The following is a 13,255-nucleotide window of genomic DNA, read 5'->3' as shown; positions in this document are numbered from 1 at the left end:
GTGTGAGCACAAAGAGCTATTATACCAGTCAGGATGTGTTGATTGTTTGCCCGCTTAGTGCTGAGCACGCTCACAGTGAAAATGATGGGGTTGGAATTCTTCAAGTCTGGAAACTACAAAAGTGTAATTAAGGAAAAGATAAAGCACAAAGAAAGGGATTTAGCAGTCAGGAATCCTCAGCAGCACTATTTTCTATTGTGCATCTGTGTTTGTTGGATGGCTAATTGTTGTCTTACAGTTTGCTGGTTTGTGAATGTCCTCTGCTATGCCTCCAGCACAGTAACAATCTATGAACTGTTTACAAGAATATCACTGCTGCCCTCAAACCTCGACCATGTTATGATTTATGGAAAGCTGTGGTCTCACCAAAGATTTGGGTAATTACCAAAGTCTAGTTACACACTGATTTATGTCTCAGTGAGGGACTCTTGAGCCTTTTAAGTTGTATAAACTGGAACACTGTGCCTCTGACATTACTGATATTTGGCCATTTCGCATACTTAGAGGGAGATGGTTAAAGTTAGACTTCTTCCGCAGACTGGCTTTATTTCCCTCTTATGAGATTTCTTTTGAACTTCTGAGTTAAGGATAAGTGTTTTTAGGACCAGCGAGTTTCTAAGTTGTTTAAAGAAACTTGTTTCATTTCATTCTGCACTGCTCAGGCAGATTAGCAGTATTTTGTGCCTTGAAGTAAAGGTAGAATAAGAGTATGGTGGAAAATCCTATGTAAACACATAAAAATTAGGGAGTTTATTCATTTAGAATAACAGAGCTTTTTATCAGTCGCTGGGAATCTTTGGTGCCATTAAAGCTGGCACTAAGAGGTCTGAAAAGTTTAAATGTCAACACATGGAGGATGATGTCATCAAACTGCACACGGCACTCTTACATTCAGCGGTCCTACCAGCCTCTGATGTGTAACACTAAAGAAACCAAAGGGACAAGCAAGGTTAAAGATGTAATTTCTAAATATGTACACATGGCTTTCTCTGGAAAAAGAGCTGATCATACCTGACACCAGATTTACATCTGGGCCAATCAAGCAGCCACCACCATGACCAAATGCTGTAGTCAGTGTAGAGCTGCCTAAAGGTGCGGCACCACTAATGGTTAACAGATGCCGGCTCTTGAATGTTTCTCACTGTTGAAATTTGCAGTTCTTTAAGTGTCCCTATTTTTTCTAGAAATATAAAAATGTGAATAAAAATGTATAAAAATGTGTTTTTTACCTAAAGTAAGACTTGAATAGGCTTTGTGTGACTGATTTGTTGTTTGTGTCTGCAGTTTCTAGCGGGTGATTTGCACATTACAAATCATACAATACAAAGAAAACAAATCAGGAGCGGTTAATTACCGTCATTATCCAGTACACAGTCTTTGGAAAGACATCATCCTTCTCCCTCAGTAAAATTTTTGGCTCATGTTCACATAAGACCTTTTTTAACCTGCATTTATGGATGGCATAATGAACTGTGTTCACAGACAATGATTCCTGAAAGTGCTCCTGAGCCCATGCCCATGTCTGTTTTTAATACAATGCAGTCTGAGGGCCTGACAATCACGGGCATCTAATATTGATTTTCAGCCATGTCTCTTGCACACGGAAATGTCTCCAGATTCTCTGAGTCTTTTTATTATATTCTGTACTGTAAATGACGGTATATTCAAAGTCTTTGCAAATGTTTCTTGATTCATTATTCTGAGGATGCAGCCATGTTACCCATTGCCATTTAACCAAGTGTTCCTCCAGCTATTTCTCTTCAGTACCACTATTTTTCCAGTGTTTTCTTGAGAAGTCTCAACATTTCTGAGACCTGCTGCTGCCACCAACTTCACAGAAAAATATTTCACTTTTTGACAGCTGATATGTTTTCTATGTTCGATTGTGAATCAAATATTTGTTTAAGAAATTTGAAACTCATCACATTCTGTTTTTTGAATTGGGGTTCTAATTGGAAATGTCTTAGTTGCAGTCCAACTTGGTGACTTGTGAGAGATCCTCTCAGGAATATTGTGTGGGTTCTGCAAAGAGGTAAAATATGCACCACAAAAATTCACAGTCATTACACAGCTTATATTCTCTTTTATTCCTTACCACATGGCCGTGAGACCTTTTCAGCCTCACAGGTGCGGAGACAGACTTGCTGTGGTATTCTGTGTTTGCTGAAAGAGCTCAACAAGCAAGAACAGGTTGTCTGTGCTGAAGCCTTGACAGACAGGCATTGAAATGAGCCGTCATTCCACAAACAGCTGTCAAAAGCATTGCTCTGCTGCATCACCATCACCACAATCACCAACACCAACAGCTCCATCAGCGCTGGTGAACACTGACTCTCTAATATGGCAAAGAAACAAGTTGGTACACGAATGCACCTGCCTGAACATATGCAAGCATGTACGCTCACCGTGCATTCCCACACTTGAATCCATAGACGGGACAGCTGCAGGCAGCCTGTCAAAACACTGCAATGCCACAACCACTTCTGACAACACTGCAAGTGAAAGTGAGCGTGTGTGTTTATAGTCATTTGCCATCTGGAGGGTCATTTTAGGCATGTTTATGGTGGCAAAAGGTCAAAAGACTGGAAGTTTCTTACTGTTCTGACAAAGACAACTGTTGCATTGCTCCACCTGAGTCCCTCTGTAAACAAGGAAGAAAAGTGATATCATCTCTTATGCTGGCATTTTTCATCTGCCCACACACATACATGCCTCATCATGCAATATCATCCCATCTGCTATCCTGTCTTTGTTTGGACATTTTTAATCATTCTTTTGGCACACCTACACTTTGGTGTCACAGCTTGCGAGGATACGTTCGAAAATGACTTGCAAACATTTTTCCCTCACTTTTATAAATTCTTCACTGTTTTTATGGCTGATATAAAAGTGGAAGAAAATTGCAAGTATTTAAAGTTAACCACAGAAATTTGCTCAGTGGAAACTGAAAACAGCGTTTACACAATAAAGTGAAACCAGGACATTTTCTCCCACAACTGCTGCTTCTGCAACTTGAATTAAAACACACATTAATACCAATCAGCAGTGGTGAAGGAAGCATTTCAAATGTTAAATTTTTTTTCCAAACATTCAGCCCCTTGACGAGCACTCTGCAGTGTTTAAGACTGTTAGTGTTAAAGGTTTACAGTAAAAGTAGGACTACAACAATGAAAATGTGCTCTTTCCGAGTGCATTTTGAATATTGTCCTATAATGAATCTAATAATGCCGTATTGATCTGTTGTTGAAAGAGCATTTTGTCAGGATGCAGAGAGCCTCTCCTGCACTTTTCCAACAACAGCATCTAAAAACTGGCATTGTGATGAGTCACAGCTTTGTGTATCAGTCATTTTGAGGACAAATTCTCTAAATTTTCTTGACTATTCATGACTATTTTTTACATAGTATTGTTCTCATGTAACATATCACAGTGCTGACACTCAAGGACTTACACTGCTGTAAGTACATTTAGAAGGCCTTGGTCTGAAAAAACTTCATATGAAAATTCCAACAAAGCTTTATTTTGACTGCTCCCAAAAGTTGAAAATATGACCAAACAGATAGATTTGTCCTTGTTCTTTGTCCATTAATATAATAAAGATAAATAGATTCATAGATTCATAATAGATTAATTTACCATTATTGATGAGAACTGAGAGCTTTAACTGACTTGATTTTTCAGAGCCTTTTCACAGCTGTAGTAGACAGCTGCTTTCAGCAAAAAGGGATTATTAGCATGAAAAATGTAACCAAAACAGCAAAGATGTGGACCTGGTGCAAAAAAAACAACTTTCTAATCCTTTGAATGTTTAATTTATAGACAGTCCTCCTCAGTATTGCTTTTACTGTCATTTTTAGCTGCTCCTTGACAGGATAGATCTACTTTTCTTTTTCCAAATACCCCATACGTGCTCTTGGCCAAGTCATATCTTCACTTTTTTCCTCTTTAGACGCTCTTGATTGATTTTTGGCAGTGGGCTTTGGGTCATTATCATACTCGTATATTCCTCTAACTATCACATTTTTCAGCTCTCCTGGTAATTATTTTTGCATGTGGATCCATGATGCAGGCCTGCAGAGAGAGACAGGGCCTAAAGGTAAAAAACTGTACAAGTTCTGGTGTTCACAGGTCATTAAAAGGCAATCTTTGTGCGATTAGTTCAACTGGATGAACCGGTGTTCTCCATTTTCTTTCATTGACCACAGATGTGTTCACTTTTGTTGCACAGAGGTTCTATTTTGGGGCCCTATATTTCAATATAGCCCATCAAAAATGTTTATTATAAGAGGAATTTCTCTTCTTGCCAACCGAGAAAAAAATTAATTATTGAGGGCTGATGTTTAAATGTTATTGTTATTTACCCTTTGATGCAAGTGTCAGTATCTTTAGCTTTGTTACAAATATATTTTAGAATTTAGTAGACATGAGGGGGACTAAGCTTCTAAAATACAATCAAATAAACATCCAGTCTTCACTGGGTGTCAGGACACACACATGAACACACACACACACACGCACACACACACAGCTGTCCCAACAGTTTCACTGGAATAACCACCCCTCTAACTTAAACATGCCAGACGTGCTTACTTCAGCAAACCGAAAACCACAGTGGGGAGGTGGGATTCAGCCACCAGGACAGGTGCAACTGCAATGACATCACATCCTGTTTGGGGCAATCGAAAGGCTCTCACATGTCCAGGACCAAGAAGTGATGACGGATAAAACCGAGGTTATGAAGATGTAATATAAAATATCTATTTGTTTCAGAGCGACTTTGCTGCAGTGGAGATGAACTGTAACAGAGATCTGAGAATGAGAGGTGTTCATGGATGTTCACAAAGAAAAGAAGTGACATCAACTAAAATCTATTTTGGTTTAATTTTCAGAATGAGCCTTGAATGTGCAGCCAAAGAGCACCCTGAGACGCTCTGTGGTTTCTTGTGGGTAGCTTTTACTGGTTGACATTTTATGTGAGCACAGCAAAAGTAAATCACACGTTGTGTGAGCATAAATAAATAGTTTAATGTGTCAGAATCTTGGCAAAGCTGACAGCTCTCTGTTTGCTTTCAGAGCAAGTTGTGTGACTCAGGCATTTTACCAACTGTGATCAACAGTAAAGCATGAAAGCTGCGCACTGTGTTTCCAGTCACCTGTTACTAATTGCCACAGGCAGGGAGGAGGGGAACGGAAACTAAAAATGTTTATCTTACTGTTGATCTTTAAACTCGCCTACCGCAGCTTTAACATCTGAGGCACCTTTTAAGGCAAGTTCATACTTAGCCAGAGCAATTTTCGATTCAGACAGATCCAGTTGAGAGTGAGGGACTGAGTTTTCACAAACTTTCAGGACACTCTGGTGGAAATGTTTGCTGGCAGCACAAGGTGGATTGGAAATGCCGGTGTTGTGCTGGGGCAGAGAACAAAGCTCTGAGTGTATCAGATGAGCTACAGCTCGATTCTTAACCAGTACAAAGTTACAGTGCTTAGTTTATTTGCAGGATGTCTGCATAAAAAGGGATCTAAGGCCCTTGGAGAGAGTTCTCAGAACATACTGGGGGCATTTTCCATCTGACCTGAGAATGCAGCGTTATCCTTCAAGAGGAGCTGAGACATGGCAGTTAAATCGAGGATGGATCGGTGACCAAGAGGCAGAATGTTTGGGGACCTAAAATAGAACTCTGCAGGAAAAAAAAAAGAAATGTGAAATGAAATGTCTGGAGAGATAAATGAATCTCTGCGGTACATTTAGAAGAGGACTTTGCAGCAGTGACTCCGGAACTGGAACCGCGATCCACTCCCTTTCTATCTTTATTGATACTTTTTGTCTATTTTAGTGTATATTCTATTTCCTACGTTGCATTTTTTTGTACACAACTCCCTCTGGTTGTTTTAAATGTGCTTCACAAATAAAGTTAATTTGAACTGACTTTAGTAAACTGCAATATCATGTCATTTTAAGAGTAAACAGAAATGCTCCAACATTATATTTCACATTTTCACAAACATTTTTAAATATGCATTGTATTAATTCATTTGCCCCTATTTTCATTTAACTTTTTCATGTTTAGGTCTTTTGCGGAAGCATAGATGATGTGTAAATGTATTAATTAGTCATTGTTGGTGAACCTGGTAAATGGGAAACCTCTCAACCTTTTCTACAGTTTTAAATAATAATGATAAAAAACACAAGATTTTCATACAAGTACAAAGCATAAAGAGAACCTTGTTAAACACAAAGTTAAAAGAAAACAGCTCAGTCATTTATCTAAGAAAAATAATATGCATAATTGTATGTCAGTGTGAGAAGAAAAGGTACATGAACCTTTATCAGTGGTTTATCTTGAGGAAATTAGAGTTAGCTGTTTTCAACCAATAAGATAACAATCAGGTTCGAGTGAGGACCCCTCAAATAATAAATATCTATCAATATCTTATCTTCACAACATGTGTTATAAAGTGTAACATGGTGTAGAACAGAGGCGATTTCTAAGGACCTCAGAAAAATTGTCGATTGGGCTGGATTAGGTTGCAAAACATATTCAGTGCACATGACACACACATAAAAGAAATACAAGACCATTGTTAAAAACTTTAGGACTGTTTGGCTAATAAATCATTCTAAAAACAAGTTTGTAATAGTCCTCGTGGTCACAAAGGAACAAAGCAACTAAAAGCCTTTCTAACAATGGCTAATGTTAATGTTTATAAGTCCAGCATAAGGGGGACACTAAACAGTGATGTGCATGGCCCGGCAGCATCACCGCTGCAGCTGTTCAAAAAGGACGCTGCCGTCCTTCTGCACTTTGTTAGAGAGAGGGAGGATCCAGATGGCTGCTGGAAAAGTGCTTTGTTGACCTATAAGATCAAAAGAGAATTTTTAAGCATTGATTTATAAAAAGGAACATCATTTTTTAAAAAGAAAAGAATATACTGCTTTCCAGCAAAAGATTCAACTTCCATCTGTGTAACTTTGGTGGTGGTATCATAGTTTGGGCCAGCACTGTTTGCCATCACAGATGGAACAATTGATTCTGATTTATACCAAGCAATTGTAAAGGAAAATATCAGGATATCTGTAAATAAGTCCACTCTCTGAATGAAACAACAACCCAAAACATACAAAGAATGATTAAAGAAATGCTCTTTCTCCCAACGGAAATATCATGGAAGGACCTGAAGAGAAGTTCATGTAAGGAAATACACCAACATCCCAGAATTTAAGCTGTTGAGTTTAAATTGTTGAGTTTAAGTTTTTCTTTTAAGATTTTGTGGGTTTAGTAGGCCTTTGTTTACAGTGGAGAGAAGACAAGAAGCAGATAGAAAGAGGGGGTTGACATGCAGCAAAGGGGCCACAGACTGGGACTTAAACCTGGGCTCATTCTTTACATGGGGTGCCTGCACAACCAGTTAATCTACCCAGTGTCCACAAGCTGTTTTATATGGAAAAATTTGATCAAATTTCTCCAAGATGATGTGCAAGACTGATCAACAGTTACTGGAAAAAAGTTATTGCTGCACACGCAGGGGTACAACGTATGCTGAGAGGAACATACTTTTGCCTCTCACAGATATGTTGTATGCAATCATTTTGCTCAAATAAATGGTCAAGTATATGTTTTTAACATGTATTACTTGTGTAAGACACATATTCAAGAGCTGTTATCTTATCCCCCCTTTTTTTCCCCACTAGTCGTTTAAAAAAAAGGACCTGAACTTTAACATGTGCATGATAAGTGTTCCTATTTTCAGTTACTTCTGCATGTTCCTCTGTGTTTCCTCCACTCTCCATCCCATCTTATTTCAGCGAGCCCAGTGGGGTCATCTGGAACTGACTCAACAGGTGGCTTTCAAAGGAGGCTCCCAGCGGCCTAGGGGCCCCTTGTCAGAGCCTGAAGGATGCACCCCCCTCCCCCACAGGAATCCCTCTTCTAATCACTGTCTTCTATGCTCTTCCCTCTGCGCTTCCTTAAATGTCCACAGAGGACTTAAAGGTTGCCAGTCACTCGATATGAAAGGAGAAGAGGAAGGAGGAGAGGAAGGAGGTGCCGTAAGGAGCAGGTCATTCTACTTGGGTGAGCAAATGGGAACATCTGCCACTCCACTCTGACCCATGTCTCCAATAAAAAAACACTGGAGGCGTCGTCTGAGAATATGAGCACGTTCCAGCTCAGGGCATCGGAATGCTGAGATAATGTTGTGATAAGGAATTGAATGAATGGTACCGTGTAACTATTCTGCCTTTTTCCCCACAGGCTCAATCAGTGCTTTCCAAGGACAGTGGTGAGGATGAGGGGAAAGGAAGGAAGAGGAGGATGAGAAGGTTTTGCAAAACAGTTGTTAGATTAGGTCATGACTTGATTCAATGGTTGGATAAGTTTCTAAATCAGGGAGATGTTTTTGTTAATAAGGAAGTTTTTAGTCTTGATTAAGTGGTCAGTGGGAGGGCTTGTGTAAATGATGCTTTTATAAAGCATATGTTAAAAATCTGACAACTGCCCTCAGTGATAACTGCTAATGTAAACTAATTAATCTGTGGGTGGCAGCATTATAGTTTTATATATATAACAGGTCCAAAGTTGTATCATAAACGTATTATCATAAAGCATTATCAAGCAGGTGATAATAGGCTTCATTTACACTTTTATTGTAAGTTTTATTTGTAGCTTTTTACTGGATAAATTCAGCTTTTAAATTGTTGTTTTTAAAGTTTGCATAAATTTCTACCTGACAAGGTGTATTGCATATTGACAAGTCCATGAAAAAATTATTTTTGTTTAACCTTAACCCTGTTTAAAATTTTCCGTAAGTTAATTTTTTTCATAGCATAGTAAGCATTACATGACTCCTTTACCAATAAATAACACATATATTGTCCACATCAGTAGCATTGTCGAGCTCCTGTCCATGTGCTGTAATTTGAAGGTTTTCTCTTGGACCTTCAATTATTTCTCTTCCCGTTTCTCTCAGAATGTGTTTTGGATTCTGAGATTTCCCAAACGCATTTTTTTCAGCACTAACACTACCATCTTCAGCTTTTTACTATTCTAAATGTGAACGGGCCCCATATTTCATAATGATAAAAGATCAAGAAGCTTTTCTGAAACTTTTGGACTTTCCCCGTCTGTCTTGTCTCCTGACGACACCATTACATTTTTATGAAAATTAAAACTTTACTTCTTTCTTGTGAAGACTTTATCAAACTGCCTTTGATATCACTTAGGAAAATTTACTTTCTTGCACTGAATAATGACCATACGCCTTTTTTCTTTGGTTTTCTCTGCTATTTCAACTGCCTTGACTCTCACAAATAGACACACATACAAAAACACCCATTATATACACTGACGGCAGAAGCAATACTTTTAATTGGAAGTAAAAGCCAACAGATTTGGTTTGATTTTCCAGATGGAGCAGATCTCTGTCTTTCTTGTGTGTAAAAACCCAGAATGCTTTTAAACCAACCAGAAACGTATCCATAATATGGACTAAAAGTTTGTTGTTATTATTTTTCTGTAATGGATTATGTCTTTATTGTGCAATGTATAAACAAAATAACTGAATGGCAGCCACCTAATGAGCAGTAAGAAAAAAGAACATGCTTAAAACCTGGCTTTTGTGGGAAGATTGATATGGAGAATGTGAAGATATTTCACACCGTTTTGCATGCTGGGAGGGGAATGCCATCTTATAAGGAATGCTCTCCCATGACCTCCCTTTAAGACCATTGTTGCCTGCTTAGATTTTGTTTTGTTTGGCTAAAAAAGGTCAAATCGAGTGGAGAAGAGAAGAGAAGAAAAAGGAGAAAGTAGATGGACTTTGTGAGGAGTAATTGAATCACACCTCTGAATGCAAGACCTGCTGACTAACAAGCCAGCATTGTGCCGAAATCTGATCCCTCACTAAATCCAACCCGTTTTTTTGGCTTATTTATTTAAAAAAAATAAACTGATTACAATACTTCCAAACACAATCAATTATGTCTTAATTTTATGGTGACCTGTGTAGTGGATTATATGAGCCACTGTATTGATAAAAAAGATATTAAGAGTAATTGAAATTGTGTTTTTTTTATTCTTTTTATTAGAAAATGACTGAGCTTCTGATTTTAGAGCCAATAAAACCGCATATTCCTGTTTGACATATCCAAAACACACTAAATATAAAAATGGTCTGCACTCAGGAATTTATTAGTTTCTAATTTTGGGAAAAACTGTAAAATTCCCCCAGAGCAAACGTTTCCGAGCTCATCAACTACATTCTTACTTTTTACATCTAATGCAATGTTCCATTCTTTTCCTCTTCTGAAAACTTCTGGTCTGTACGATTTGATGTGAACTCACTATGGTGAAAGATGTTGGATGCTTGGTGGGATTGTTTGTCCCATTGTTATGGAGTTGCACTTGTGACCAGGATCAGCACACCTTGGTCTCCGCTTTGATTTTAATTGTTTATTTTTGAAGCAATTTCCTATAAGATGGCCAACTTCGTAGAAACATAATTCTCCCTTTCACAAGTTGGTAATTTCCCGATAACCATTAGAATGCCCAGTTGGCTATAGCGTAAAAACAATTAAATGTTTCTCGTATTAAAGTTACTGACCAAATATATACAACTCTGAAAAGAATAACAAGACGGAGATTAAGGTCACCATCAGCTGCCTGTGAATGTTTCCCCTCAGAGCTGGCCTCTTTAGCTGTTTGAAATACAGATGACCACACTGGAGCCAACCACACATGGATGGTTTACATTACCTCTCAACACATAGCTCCACACATGCCCCCGAGCTTCCCGACTTCTCACCTCAATACACACACACATACCAGGGCCACATTACCGCAAAGATTTGCTCATTACCACATACACGAATCTGTATGCATAATGTATACAACTTACACATGTCTGCCTTGTATGTTGATTTGTGAAAATCCAGCTGCCTGGTGCTCAACTTCTAAAATGACTGAAACTGTTTGTGCTGTGTGGTTGCTGTCTGTTAAGATTGAGAGTAGCTCAAGTTTAATTCAAAGTGATTGTTATCTTTCGTTAAACTGTGAACAGCCTCCACTGAGCGGAGCTTCCAGGTAATTTGCAATTCATCTGCACAAACAGCTTCATGTACCTTGACCCTGCTTCTTAATTCCACCCTCACCATCTCCCTTATCAGGTGGCAGTAAATCTTTGGCAAGGCACATGGAGCTACTTTCTCATGCCAGACCCTAAACTAAGTGGGATCAAAAGGATCAGGTGCTGGTTGTGAGGGTGGAAATGAGGGAGGCTATTTTCTTGCAGGAGATGGAAGAGCTAGGATATATAACTAATCAGACAAACAGATGAACCAATGTTCTGCTCTCACATATGCTGGCCTGGGCCACACTTGTTGCTATGTGTGTGTGTGTGTGAGAGTGGAAACAATGGCCCTGCTGTTTGCCTATTCGCCACTGCTGCTGTAGTTGCTTTACACCTGTGCTTGGCAACTCTCCCGGCACCCCCACCCCCACAAGACACACATTACCTCAATATACCCCCCCCCCCTGCAACCACACACTCCAGTCCACTTTAGTTCTCAGTTTACATCCTGCATTAGCTTTTAGTTCTGCATTACAAAGAACTATGCATATTCAACAGCCGTACCAGGGCAGATTATGCTCATGTGGCCCCTCAGGCACGTCTTATCGTTTCATATCAACATGGAAATCAGATGATTGAGGTTTCTTCTTTCCCTCGCTCCTCTTGAACACTTCTAACTCATGAAACTGAAGCCAGAACTGGTGGGAACTCCCCTCACAGTCCTGAACACAACTTGAGGACGAGATGCAAGAAGTGCGAGGGAGCATGAAGGCAGCTGCAGAGTCTTTGGTTGGATTTTAGGGGTTCAAAAGCCCACAGAGAGTTACAATATTCTTCTGTGGTTTTAGGGGGGCTTTGTGAAACTGGAGCCCCCTGAAGGAGCAGGGGAGGGTAAGGGTTGTGGCAGAAGTAGTAGGGGGCTGGGACACAGGCCCAGATCCAAACAGAAGCCCACCTCTTTCCTCGCCATGTCAGCGTCACAGGTGTGTGGACAACAATGCGTGTGTGTGTTTGAGACAGGGTGACCCATGTCCAATCAATGACACACTGTACTGTAATCATCTATTGTGGGAACGAGACTGGTACTCAAAAGTAAAGACAACTGGGAATAAATTGGGAGTCAGCAGGTAAATCCCTCCGGCTGGAGTTCTGTATTCACTGATGGGAGGATTTAGAGGCGAGATGTAAAACACAGCATCTTCTTATCGTTTCTGTAGCCATTGCTCAACGTTTTGCCATAGTAACACCAGGCAACAAACAATGAAAGCAAATCAGATAAAGCTTGACAGTGAATTCCTCTCTTCGGCAGTTGCTAGGTAAAGGGCTTTTTTTATTTCCCCAAATTCACACAGGACTCCCCCACTTCCACTCCCACATGCCCTTCTGAGATTGAACTTTTTTTTTTACTACTGTTCATCAACAGAGCTGGCAGGTTGTTGCATTTTTGGGATATTTCCCATGAATTATGATGGGCTATCAGTAGGCCAGCTGTACTGTTGAATTCTTGCATTCAGAGTTGCTATTATGCTTATATGAATACATCTCTCTCCGCTTGTCACAACGATTTAACCTCTGTATGTGTGGATGCTCAGAACAAAGGACATCATGTAAAGCGGATCCCGCTCTTTTTCACTCCACAGCCCCTTCAATGCAACAGAATATTCTAAATAAACATGCAAATGATTCTGTTTCCCTGCAGACTGTTTGATATCCAGGTAGTTAGGACTCTAACCGGGCTTATGTCGCATTCAAGTTCTCCCTGTAAACTATAATGTTCTGCACGTAAGAAGGGTGGCAATTTCACTTATTTCTTTAAAACAAAGAATCGATAGTTGAGTTTATAAGACATGATGAAAAAAAATCACTTCACACTTTCCCCAAATTCTGATGTAAAGTTATCAAACTGCATGGCTTAATGTCTTAATGACAGAAAAGCACCAAATCTTCACATCTTTGAAACTGAGACCTATACATATTTGATATTGTAGGCATTAAATAATTACAAAACTGATGATCAAATTTGTTCATTTGTTTAAATGATTTTCTGCCTGATATTCAAGAAGGATGTATGTTTTTAGTATGCTTTGTTTATATATCTGTCTGCAAGTTTGTTTCTCTGTCAGCAAGCTACTTGATCAAATTTCATTAAATTTAGAGTGTGGATAAAGGAGGAAATGTTTCTCCAAAA

The sequence above is a fragment of the Odontesthes bonariensis genome, chromosome 10 (assembly GCF_027942865.1).
Source record: "Odontesthes bonariensis isolate fOdoBon6 chromosome 10, fOdoBon6.hap1, whole genome shotgun sequence".
Taxonomy (NCBI): Eukaryota; Metazoa; Chordata; class Actinopteri; order Atheriniformes; family Atherinopsidae; genus Odontesthes; species Odontesthes bonariensis.
This window is presented reverse-complemented; position numbering follows the sequence as displayed.